This window comes from Rousettus aegyptiacus, unplaced genomic scaffold (assembly GCF_014176215.1).
Source record: "Rousettus aegyptiacus isolate mRouAeg1 unplaced genomic scaffold, mRouAeg1.p scaffold_m13_p_3, whole genome shotgun sequence".
NCBI lineage: Eukaryota > Metazoa > Chordata > Mammalia > Chiroptera > Pteropodidae > Rousettus > Rousettus aegyptiacus.
Window position 1 is genome coordinate 101,725,485 of NW_023416306.1, and position 13,731 is coordinate 101,739,215.

Consider the following 13,731-nt stretch of genomic DNA (forward strand, 5'->3'; position numbering starts at 1 on the left):
TTATATATTAATATATATGTACATACACACAAATCTTGATTTAAGAACACATACGAGAATTATAGGTAATAATATTCATTTGGAACTAATCATTATCCAGGTTTTTGACTGTGTTTGTAACTTTAAAGTATAGGATCAGATGTTTAATCACTTGCGAAAAGTAGTATTGTAGAGAAAAAAAGTAATACCATGATAAAATCATGCAACCATTGTTATAGTTATGAAAGTGGAAATTTTGAGAAAATTAAGGACTGAATAAAAAAGAAGTCATGTGAAAAAGAAACTAGACTGAATTGTCTAAGGGGATGAAGGTAATTTAACATCTACCCTAAACAAAGAGTGTATCAGGATGATGTTATCCACTTTAAGTCAATCTGTAAAAAGTGCTCAACCAGAGTCTTCTACTCTAGCCTGAATCTCTCTTGCCCTAATTTAAACAGAAAAATCTTTGCAGAATTGATGATTAAACAAAATCACCTTAGGTATTCTATTTATGTCATTGTCAATGTGAGGCAACCTGTTAAGATTCACTAAATCAGTCTTTAATAGGCTGTGGTCCACTAGATGTATCAGCATCAAGCAGGGTGCCTGTGATAAATGCAGATTCCTGCCTTATGCCAGGCTCTGGAGTCTGAATCTCTGGGGGCAAAGCACCCTGAGCGAGTCTGATGTACTTTAAAATTTGAGACCCCACAATAAATACTTATTATCTGAGAGATTTCAGTTTAGAAGATAACATAAAGAACAGATTATCTCTATTGATTCTTTGCAGCACCATCATTTTTGAGAGATCAAGACACAGTATTCCTGAAAACCTAAAGCTAAAGAGGGGTGGCTAGCATTTTTTTCCAAAGGAGTTGAAGAAGGTAAGCTGATCTAAAATTATAAAATTTACTCAAGTGAAAAATACATATTTTAATTTCTTCTGATGGTCAGAAGTCTGCAAAGGTCCACTTCCTTTGAATTTGAGAAAAATAATAATAGTTCATATCAAATTTTGTACACCAGTTTAGTTCCCCTTTTGCAAGTTGCTATCACAGAGAAGTGGACTTTAAAAGATGAATGCTGAATATAAATGCATTAATTAAAAGCAAAACCTAAAATAAAACTATCCCATATTAAAATTACTAAGAAAAATCCATTCATATATCTTACTTTTAAAGAATATGAATTTGGTGGTAGTTATAGTTTAAGCAGAAGTTAAAAATAAAAATTTTTAAATGGCTAATTTGCACCAGATTTATTCTTTTGTTTGCTCTTAGAGATTTATGACCGTGTGAAAAATGAATGGAGTGTGAAGAGGTGGAGTACGTTTAGAAATGGTATCTTCAATCTCTGATCCTTTCTTTGTTCCCTCCTATTAGGACCTTATTCATTTGCATAGCTTCAGCATCACCTATATGCAGATACTCTGCAATCTACATCTACAATTTCATTCTCTCCCGAGAGATGGTACCCTATCCTCAGAGAACATGAGGCATTTCCACTGCTTATCTTTCCTTTATTTCAAATTCAATATGTCTAAAACAAAACTCATGACCTTCTCTCCCAAATTGACACCCACTCTTGGCTTGCCTATTTCTCTTAATGATAGCACTATTCTTCAAAGCATACAGCCTCTAAATCTTGGACTAAGCTTTGTTTTGTCTTCTATCTGACCAACCCTCACCAATCCCCAATATAATCAATCACTACTTCCTGATGATTTTTTCCCTAGTTCCTCTACCATTTTTATTTTACTCTCAATCCTTCAATTTCTGACCCCATTTTAGATCTTAGTCATCTCTTACTTGGACTACTATTATACCTCCTGTATTAGGGTTTTCTTATAGAATTAAAGACTTGATCAGAATTTTGAAAAGAAGGAGCATGAATATCTATTAATAAAAAATATATATGGGTATGCCTATGTATATATACATAAATATGCTATTTAAATACTCTACATATCTATTGCATGTATCAGTGTGTGTGCAAGTGTGTATATTTGTATATGAGTCAGTCTTGCCTCCTCTTTTTTCTTCACCTCCAGATCAGTCCTGTTCGAGTTCCTATTGACTCATAACTTAGCCTCCAACATTTTTACTGTTACCACCCATCTGTATTATCATCTCTCATTTCAACTGCAGTAATATTCTTCTTAATGGTTTTCCATGCTTCCATACTTGCAATTATAATCACATTTCCATATAAGAAACATAATGATTATATCTTCCATCAAACTTCCATGGGCTTTTAAAATAAAACATGTTTTTTGTCTTCATCTGAAATTTACTACATGATTTCCTTTTTTCTGCATCTTGCCTGACCTCGTGTCAAGTCTTTCTCTCTTGATCATTTTTATAATCGTACTGATTTTTTTTTTCTAATTTACCGTTTTGAGCCCAGCAGACTCATTTTTATATCAAATTGAAAGGCCCCCTCCAGAAATGTTAGCACAATTTGACTCATTGTTACTCAGTTCTTGCTTCAACTTATACTTCAAGATATTTTTAATGACTATCTTTTCTAAAATAGTCAACCCTGCCCCTAAAATCATTCTATATTCCATTTCCTGGACTTATATTTTTATCAGTGATGAAATTTATTATATTATTATTATTATTGTTATCATCATCGTCATTACAATCAAACCTCTGTATCTGTGGAATTTGTGTCTACAAGATTTGACTAACCACAGACTGAAATATTCAGGAAAAAAAAAAGCCAGAAACTTCCAAAAAGTAAAACTTGAGTTTGCTACCATCGAGCACTACTTTGTATTCAGACAAATGACGTGGAGGCATACTCTGTTGTAGTCTACATGCAAATATAGGTTATATGCATATAGTACACCTTTTTAGATAAGGAATTTGAACATTACCAAATTTTGGTATTGTGGGGGTTCTGACACCAACCCCTTTGCTGACACTGAGGAACGACTGTATCAGCAGCAACATCTGTCTCTTCAAATTTAAATGTGTAAGTTCTAAGAAAGAGGGACAGCAGTGCCTAGAACACCTCTCAGCACGTATTAGGCATGTGAAAGTGGGAAGGATAGATATTATGAAACCTGAGTTATAAAGAGTTGTACAAAGAGTCTCCCTGATGGTCACATTCTTAGGCCACTGTTTGATTTTATGAAAGAACTTAGTAGATTTTCTTATGCCTTTTAAACCCAGGATGCTCATTTTTACATCAGAAGCTGAAAGCCCCATTTCAGAGATGGGGTTAGAGTTTTCTATGTAAAGTGAGTAACTTGGCTTATTTGGCATAATAAAAACATTCTCCAAATTAACAAAGAAGAACAAGAACAATTTCTAAATGCCCTATTAAAAAATCTTTCTCTGGAATAGTTATTTCAGAAAACGGTAAGTAGATATTAAATGTGAACATTTTAATATTCAGATAGAGGGATATATTGTATCTATTAGTAATAACACAATTATATAGTAATACTATGTGACAGATATTCTTATAATAACTTTCCATATATTAACTTATTTATCTCCACTACTCTTGAGGAAATTGCTGTTACTCTTCAGATGAGGAGTTGATAGAGAAGTTCAGTAACTTGCCCCAGGATAAAACTGGTAAGTGCAGATGGCTTCAGAATATGTGTGTTTAACCACCAAGGCATGTGTGCACATTGCCTTCCTATTCTTAAGCCATAACAGGGCAGAATAAAAAGAAACTAGGATTAGATTATGAGAAAGAATAATGAAACCAATAATTTTAATGCAGAAGCTAAATTTTAGGCAGTAAAAATCAGATCGACAATACATAAATGAGAAACACTTCCAAAATACATAGAAAAATAGAGACAAAATAGTGAAAAAGAGTGCATTGGAGATAGTAGACAGTAAAGAATAAATCATGATGATACAATCATAAGTTTTAGCTATTATATCATAAGCAAAGTGAGCGTATGAAACAGGAATTAAAATAATATTAATAAGCAAAGACAATGGCAATTAAACATACTCTAAATCTCACAAAGACCAGGTAGATTCTGGACAGGGCTCACCGCGTTACAAGATAAGTAAAAGAAAAAGAATACACAGAGATACACAATCAAAAATAAAGACTTCTCAAAAACTTTGAATTAGAAAAGAAGCTTACTTAAAGAAAAATGAAATAAAGGCAGACAGAACATTTTAAAACAATAAATGACAAAGAAGAAATGCCATTTTCATTTTTTTAAGTGAAAAATAATTGTGAGTTAAGAATTTTTTTCCCATTAAACTCAGTTACTATCCAGAAATTACATTTTAAAAAAGTCTCAAAAGACATTTACATTGTGATTATGGATTGACAAATCAGAATAAAGGTAGCAAAGATAAAATAAAGCTGATTAATATGCATTGAGATTAATTAAAAATATAACTACTTGATTAATACCATTAAGATCTAATTAAAAATATATGGATGTTGATAAGCATAAGTAACACCTATAACATTATAAAATATTTAATATGAACATTTTTAAGATTATAAAACTACTTTGTTCAAATATGTTCAAGTATATTCTCATTTTTGGCTCCAAAATATGATTTAGTAATCTGACCTAATTTTTTTCAGTTCTTATGAAATTTACAAAAACTGTTTTGCCTTACATTATTCTATAATTATACTTTATGCTCTGTGTACTATTAAAACATATATTTTGTCCATAGATTTTTGTATATATTTTAGCATGCTACAAATAACAAGATATCATGGCAACAAGGCCTAGACAATAATGATTTATTTTTCCTTGGTACAAGAAACTTGGAGATAGTGGTTCTAGAGAGGTTTACAGGTACAAAGCCATCAGAATTTAGGATCTTATAGTGTTTAAGAGTATAGGCCTTCTTGTATTCATAACTTGGCCCCAATTCTATCTAGATTTGTGGCTTTGGGCAGATTAATTAACTTCTCTAAGCTTCAGTACCTTCATTTATATGATTAGGATAATAACAGTACTCCCTCAAGGTTTTTGTTAAGATTAATGATAAAATATCTGGTATAAAGTAAACAAAAAAAGATAGCTATTATTATTATTACTATTATCATTATTATTATTTATTATATAAATATACTGCTGAACCGAAGATCATTAATTAGTGAATAATGGAATAACAGTCAAACAAGGAAACAAAAAGTTTAAATCATTGATTTAAATTTGACAAATTTGAAAGTTATAGCTTAGTTTCAATATTCATTATTAGAAATTTATAAGTAAACTGAATTGATTTGGTATGGAATAATGAAAATCAGAGTGAACTTTATTATCTAACTCTGTAATTAAATTATAAGTGGAGACAGAAACATTTTTTATTAATTAGCAGATAAGGTTAATTAAATGCAAGTTAATGAAGTTTTCCTGTCAATTTTATTAAAGATGCTTAAATGGTGGAGAATAATAAATCACAGTAATGCAGAGAACTCTAAACCAATGAAGTATATAGTACCTGACTTGACTGATTGGGGTGATAGCTGACAACCATATTCTTGCCCTTAATGCTACTTGATAGAAGTTTCTCATGTCACTTTTTTTGAGTCTTGCAATATTTCAATTTTCTAGTAAATAAACAGTAGTCCCCTGAGGCAGAATCTTCTTGTTTCCTTTACAATAACAATTCTAATTCTCTTTCTTATTAGGATTCTGACTTTATTCTAAGGATCAAAGTGCTCAGTTAAAGGACAATTTTCCAGTTTCTCTTGCAGTTCAAGGTGGACAATAAAAATGAACAGATACAACTGGGTGATATTCTAATGAAAGCTTGTTAAGAGTGATGCCACACAGTTGGCATATTTGTTATTTTGATATCCTCCCCAACCCACTCCTGCTCAGAATTCAGACAGGATTTCTGGAATTCAATAGTCATCTAACATTGTTATTTCGTATTAAGAAGAAACCCCCTGGCCTAATGGTAGAGCATAAAGAAAGCAGGAGGCTGTGTCTCTGATAACCAATGGAGCCACTATACCAAAACCCAGAGTCATCTACTTTTTGTTAGAAGAAAGGGACTTAAACATTCATCTTGTTCAAGACTTTGCTATTTATGATCTTAATTACCCAAATTTATTTCACACGTTTAAAAGTTCTAAAGTATAGAACTAAAGGACAAGATGGCGGATGTTCTATCTCTTTGAAAAAGCATCCTGTCTTTATGTAATGGCATCTTATGATCATCATTTCTTTCTCATTATAATGATATTGCTAGCTTCTTTCTCATTAAATTTTTGAATTCTGATTTCTTAATCTCTGTAGATATGTATTTCACAATGTTGTGAGAATGCAATGACATAATTATGTTTAAAAGTATTTGTGACTATTAAGTGTACTTGAAAATGATAAGAATTGGAAATGGCGCTGGTCAAAATAAACGTGGGGAAGTTAAAGCGTTCTTAGTCCAACCATCTTGTTTTATTCTTCTTTAACTATAAAACAATTTCTCTCTAAGCTGTTTAAAACTAACTCATTCATGCATAACTGAAATTTGAAATTCAAGGTTAAAAGAAAATGAGGCAGAAAATGAGAGGACAGGGAAGGAATATATTTGGATGTCTTCTTTGAGATTGTTACTATGATTGATGCATTTATATATTCTTTCTTATTTAATTTTTATAAAACCCCTGAAAGATAGATAGTATTATGCTCATACTAAGAAAATTAGAAAACTAAATTTTAAATATTTCTGTTAACTTGCCTAAGGTTGTAAAGCCAGTATTCGAAACTGAAGCCCTTCTCACCACTACATGGTTTTTAATATTAGATCAGTTTGGATACAATTATAGATCATTTCATGTCCTAAGATGTGGATGTTCAAGCTAATTGTATTTTATTTGGTTACAATAAATTTGTCACAATAAATTCTGTAAAAATTAAGTTATACATATCATAGTCTCTATTTTGATCCATATACCCTATAAATCAGTGGCTAATATTTATATTTCACAGAACACTTCTGACCAGTTAATTCTTTATGAGATTTTTACACTACTCAGAAAAGAGAAAAAGATAAATCTGAAGTAGACTATTGTGCAATATCAAAAAATATAGCTATTATGGAGTTTCCTGGACAATAACTTCTACTTACTGTCTGGTTTACTACTATGTAGTTATAGGGCTACAGTCAGAGATATGACTTCCTGAATAAGTTAAATCATAATATCATTGTGAGGATTTAAGAAAAATAATTTTCTGTTTAAAAGGGTATGAGAATACTGCATGAAAAAGAAATAAATGAATTCTATGGTTCATAAAATTGCTAGAAGGAAATGTCTTAAAAATGTTGAGTTATAGTACACATGGCATTTTATAATTTACAAGTGCTATCACATGTAATTACCTCATTTAATTTTTACAATCCCATGAAATATACATTATAATTATAGAGATAAATCAGAATCAGAAAATTTAAAAACTTTTTGAAGATCACACAAATAGTAAGTAACTGATACACAACTTGCATCTGAGTCTTTTGATCAGACTAGATCTTGAAAATGAAGGCAATATGGCAGAGTCTAGAAGCAGCAGTAGTTTATCAAACATTTAGCTCTAAAATATTTTATTTTTTGATTCATCTTAGAGTTATTCCAAGACTAACATTTATGCATCTATTCATTGATTCTTTCATTGAATATTTAATGAACACTTATTACATTCAGAGCACTAATACAGATATTAAGGATATAGCAGTGTATAAAAAAAACAAAAGTTTCTGCCCTCATGGAACATGCATTTCAGTGTAGGGGAGACAGAAACATAAAATAGGTAAGTAAATGAGTGTTATATTTGGATAACATATCCATTTAGAGTTCAGGCTTTATAGTTACACTCTTTGGATTCAAGTCTAAGGGCTCTACCACTGCAGTGTATATAATTTGCTGGGCTTCATGTTTCCTAATATATAATGGAAATAAGGTAGTAATAACCTCCTTATTTTAAAGAGACATTAAACTTAGGTCTCTTTAAAGGTTGAGTGAGATAAGGGGAGTAAAGTTTTAGAAGAATAGTTTGCTCAAAATAAGGCCTGGATAAATGTTAATTATTATTTAATGGCTTATTGAAGATTTTATTTCTTTTAGTTATTTTTTCTTTTAATGTTACAGTAATTCATTAAACACATAAAAAATGTCTACAAAATTGACTAGAATGTGATTTCTGCCTTCTACTATCAACTGTTGGGAAATTAGACAAACAGCAATGGACTAAGTGCCATAATAGAGGTAATCCATGAAACCCTGCAAAGACATAACATAAGAAACTCCTAATTGCTTGGAAACTAATCTTAGTCTCCTCAGCTATCATAAGAAAGTACTACACATTGGATGTCTTAAAACAACAAATATTTATTGTCTCACAGTTCTAGAGGCTAGAAGTCCAAAATTAAGGTTTTGTCATGACTATGTTTCCTCTCTAACCTATAACTAATAGGTTTCTTCTTTGTAGTTATTGTTGTTGTTGTTTTTTTTGAAATATGAGGTCTTCTTATAGACATTTTATCTTTTGCTTTCTGGTAGTTCAGTGTTTCCATTGCTTCCTTGTCCTTATGTTTCTGTTTTCTTTATTTTGGTCGGCTTTTGTGGGTTTTGCCTCTGGTTCTTGTTTTATGTTATATACTTTGGTTCTGAATCTTTGGTATGTGGTTACCATTACAAATATGAAAAGGATAGTTATATATATACAGTTGTCCATTTTCTTCTGTGTGTGTCTTACCTCCATTCCCCTTTGCGAATTTGGATCTTTGAATCCCCTCTTTTCAGTCTTTGTTCTCTCAATTTATCCCTATGTATGCTGAACATTCATTACTATCTTGTTATAACAATTATCTTATTATTTAAGATTATAGTGCCTTGTTCTTGGTAAGGGTTGCACTCCTCTGTTTCTATATGCCTGATAGTCACTTTACTCCTAATTATGTTTTTTTTTTTTTTAATTTTAGGTGAACCGATGACCCCTTTCAATATTTTCTGTAGTGCAGGCCTCATAGTGGAGAATTCCCTCAGTTTTGGTATGTCTGGAAAAGTCTTAATTTCTCATTTAAAGGAGAGTTTAGCTAGATACATTATTCTAGGCTGGTAGTTCCTTTCATTTAGCAGTTTAAATATTTGATTCCATTCCTTTCTGGCTTGTAAGGTTTGTGCTGAGAAGTCCGAGGATAATCGAATGGGTTTACCTTTATAAGTTATCGGGTTTTTCCCTCCATAGCTGCCTTGAGAATTCTTTTTGTCGTTGATTTTTGATAACTTTAATACAATGTGTCCTAGTGAAGGCCTTTTTAGGTTGAGATAATTCGGTGTTCTGTTGACTTCTTGAATTCCAAACTCCAGTTCATTCCTTAGATTTAGGAAAATCTTGTCCACTATTTGTCTGAAAATGCTTTCTAGTCCCTGCTCCTTTTCCTCATCCTCGGTAATGTCCATTATTTTTTATGTTTCCTCTCCTGATGGTATCACCTAGTTTTTGAATTGCTCTTTCATCGTTTTTCATTCTTCAGTTTCTCTCTTCTTCCTTCTGATTTATTTCTAGATTTCTGTCTTCGATGTCACTGATCCTTTCCTCCATTTGGTCGACTCTATTTTGACCAAAAGAGCTTGCTATTTCATTTTTCAACTCTTTCAGTGTATTCTTCATCTCTAGAAGTTCTATTTTGTTCTTTTTGAGGGTTTCAATCTCCTTGCTCTACTCATCTAGTTGTTTTTTTAATTCCTGAAATTGTTGATGTGACTTGTTTCATTGAGTTTTTTCAGAAGTACCATCTTGAAGTCTTTGTCATTTAAGTTGCATATTTCTATGTATGTAAGCTTATTTTCTGGAGATTTTTCTCTTTCTTTCTGAGATGTCTCGTCACCTTGGTTGTTCATGGTGTTTAATGGACTATTTCTCACCTGGGCATTAATGGAATTATATTTTGCTGTTTTTCCAGAAAGATTTATTATCTAAAGGTCTCTCTTTAGCCTGTTGCAAAGAGAGCGCTTTTCTTTTGATTTCCAGTAGGTGGCATCTGAGCCTCTTGGATCTCTGCTTTATATAAAGCCTTAAAATGCCTTTCAAAATTTTTTTCTTGTAGATATTTAATCACACTCGCTACCCTCAGTTTCAATCCCTATCAATGTCAGCAACAGTCTCGGCAATATTTGTTTAGATTCCCCTGGGGTTCCATAGTGATCAGTCTCAGGGGATATGGGGAAAAGGGCCCTCTGGGAGTTGGGGGCTGTGGCTCAGCCTTAGTTTTTCAACCAGGGCCAGTAAAAATTAACTATTGTTTCTCTGCGATCCCATCCCACTTCTCAGTCTTCTGCCCTGATAACTGGGCACTTCTGCCCAGCGTGGGGAGCTCATAGTAGTCCCAGGGAAGGCTGTTCAGGGAAGTTCCCGCACCTTCTCCTCTCCCCCTCTTCCTGCAGGGAGCTCTGTGGCAACCAGATGCAGCTTCTTTATTTCTCCCAGTCCACCCCACAACACCCGGGGTTCTGACCTATGGTAGCTCTTACGTGCAGATCCCATGCTCAGATGTGCTGGTGTACAGTTTGGGTGGTTTTGTTGAGTTTTAGATGTTCAGCTTGTTGTTTCAAGGGGAGAGATCTGAGGATGTCTCTCACTCTGCCATGTTTCCACAAAAGTAGGTTTTCTTTTTGTTTTAAGTGATCGTTCAAAGCTTTATAATTTGTAGTGTTGGAATTTCTCAACATGCTACCTAATTAGAGTGCTGATAGCATCACAGCTTCCCCTTAAATTCCTTCCCCATGCTATAGAAACACTCTCTAAGCCTTCTCCCTTACTAAGAGTAAATTCTGCTCATAGTTCTTATTAATAAAGCAATTTATATTTGCTATGTAGACATTAAATAACTTGAACAACCTGGTGCTGCTAACCAAAAAACTCAGCAACTTTCTTAATTCATAAAAGTATGTATCTTCCCACTGAAATTACCTCCAGCCAGACTGAATTCTTTCTTATCTCTTCCTAGCTTCTAGTAGTTGGCTGGAGATCTTTGGTGTTCGTTGGCATATAGATGCACCACTCCAACCTCTGTCTTTGTTGTCACATGACATTCCCTTGTGTACATATCTCTTCACATGATGATCTTATACAGACACCAACTATATTTTATTAGGGGTGTACTCTTTCCAGTATAACCTCATCTTACATAATTACATCTTCGATGACCCTGTTTTAAGTAAGGCCAAAGTCTGAGGTACTGAGGGTTAGGATTCCAATGTATCTTTTTTTTTTTTAAATTGAATGAGGAGATACAATTTAACCTATATCAGAGATCAAAAGCCTTTCTTGGGATAGTGATGTTTAAACAGATAACTAGACAAACATGAAATAATATTGAACTTTCTCTTTCATATTGAATGCATTAGTATATCCGTATTGTTTCCCAATAGTAATTTTTTCCTTTGACTCTAATGATACTATCTGTATTGGAATGATAAAAGGTGTAAAGCATAATTGCATATGTATTTTTGTTAGTCAATATACTTCATTTTTCAGAGCAGTTTTAGGCTCACAGCAGAACTGATTGGAAAGTACAGAGTTCCATATACCCCTTGTTCCCATGTGTGCAGACCTCCACCACTGTCAACATCCTGCACCATATTGGTATGTTTGTTACAACTGATGGACCGACATTGACGCATCATCATCACTCAGGGTCCATGTTTTACTATTATGGTTCACTTTTGGTGTTGTCTATTCAATGAGATTTGAGAAATGTATAATGACATCTAACTACCATTATAGTTTCATACAAAAATAGTTTAACTGCCCTTAAAATACTCTGTGCTTCACCTCTTCTTTCTACCTAACCACTGCCAACCACTTATCTTTTTATTGTCTCCATAGTTTTGCCTTTTCCTGAATATAATGTAGTTGGAATCATACAGCATGTAGCCTTTTCAAACTGACTTTTTAAACTTAGTAATATGCATTTAAGCTTCCTTCATATCTTTTCAGAGCTTGAAAGCTCATTTATTTTTTAACGCTGAATATATTCCATTGTCTGAATGTACCAGTTTATGAATCCATTCACCCGTGAAAGAATGTCTTAGTCGCCTCCAAGTTTTGGTGGTTATGAATAAAACTATAAACATCTGTGTATAGAGTTTTGGGTGGAATTAAATTTTTATTTACTTGGGTAAAATACCAAGGACTGTGATTGCTGGGCTGTATGATACGGGTGTCTTGTTTTATAAGATACCTGCCAAACTCCTCCAAAGTGGCCATACCATTTTGCAATCCTATCAGCAATGAATGAGAGTTTCTGTCACTCAGCATCCTCACCAGCATTTGGGGTTGTCAGTGTTCTGGATTTCCAATGAGTATGTAATGGTACCTCATTGTTTTAATTTGCAATTCCTCATGACATGTGATGTTGAATATATTTTCATATGCTCACTTGTCATCTTATTATCCTCATTGGTGAGGTATCTGTTCAAGTCTTTGGCCCTTTTAAAAAGTTGCATTGTTCATTTTCTTATTGTTGAGTTTTAGATTTCTCTATGTTTTAGATAACAGTTCTTTATCAGATGTGTTCTTTGCAAATATTCTTTTCCAGTCTATGGTTTCTCTTCTCATTCTTTTGATGTGTTTATCTTACAATGCATATTATAAAATTTTTCTAATTTATATAATAAATATAATCATAAATATAATTTTCTTTATTTTTAGAGGAAGAACTATTACAGCCTAGGAAGTAGCCTGGTGAAATTAAATTTTACCTATTTTCTGATTTTATGTATCTAAGTATCAATTGTAATAGAATAAATATAATTTACAAATTACATTTAAAATTTGATGTTTTCTTTAATCTTGAAAACTATTAAATATTTCAAATTTAAGGAGTTAGAAGTACTAAGTATCAAGGAGTTAGAAGTACTAAGTATCTAAATTATATGTGCTATTAAAATAATAATACAAAAGGAAAGAATTTTTCAATTTAAAGTTTATTAAAATTAATTTAGTGATAAAAATAAATTATCGATGAAAGTAATAAATAAAAGTACATTTGATAACTTTCAAACCTCCTTTTCCATAGATAATTATTTCCACACTCACCAAAACTTATCAGAGTTTCCAATGAATTACATTAGATAAGCAGCAGTTTCAGTCCTTATCTTGCTTACCTTCTGAAGGCACCAAGTTACAGAAAATTAACAAAAGGAAAGACACTAGATGAAAATAGGATGAATACATGTTAGATTATCATAACCCATTGAAGCTTGATTATAGGATGGAACTGTATAACAGAGTATTAATCCAATTTATATATCTAAAACAACATTGTGAAATAAAAAGGAAATATTTTAATCAAAGAGTATACTCAGAATAACAATTAGAAATACAATGTAATCTCCATGCAAGATCTGAAGTAATAAAATAGCAGCTATTCCCATTAGTATTACCGACACAGACATCAACATCTCATGGAATGCACCTCTTGATATCCCTCAGAAAAGGTGAAAATCCCCTGATAATACCTTGGCAATGAATAAGTGTAGTCAACCCCAAAGGAATTAAGATAAGATGAGAAGAGGTTATAAGAATAGATCTTTTGAGCCTAACTGAGAAACTAAATTCATTTACTGAGCTGCCATAAGCTTACAGGAATAAGCAAAGCAATCTGAAAAGCAGAATAAAGAATCTGGAGATATAAAAGTCAAGATGACACAGAAATTCTCTGAGCTATGAAATAAATTTTCCGCACATTCTGTCATTGACAGGTACAAGGGATTCACTTGAAGAAATGTACTAGC